Raw genomic sequence first — 305 nt, forward strand, 5'->3', positions numbered from 1 at the left:
ACACACACACACACACACACACACACACACACACACACACACACACAGATCTCAAATCGTTAAAGAATTTTTTCATGGCAGTTTTAGGTTGCCGTTCTTCAAAGCCTTTTAGCTGCTGGCCTGTGGAGACGACTTTAGCTATTACTCCCGTGTATTTGAATCATATGTTACAGTAGACCCAATAGGAAAACCCATGCTATGGGTGTGTTCATGGCCACTCTTCTATTACGTTAGGAAATCGCTCACACAAAATCCACCTTGGTGCCCCTCTGAATCTGATCACACCAGTAACTCAGCTCTATTCT

Source organism: Psammomys obesus, unplaced genomic scaffold (assembly GCF_907164565.1).
Source record: "Psammomys obesus unplaced genomic scaffold, mPsaObe1.curated_primary_1811, whole genome shotgun sequence".
Lineage (NCBI taxonomy): Eukaryota > Metazoa > Chordata > Mammalia > Rodentia > Muridae > Psammomys > Psammomys obesus.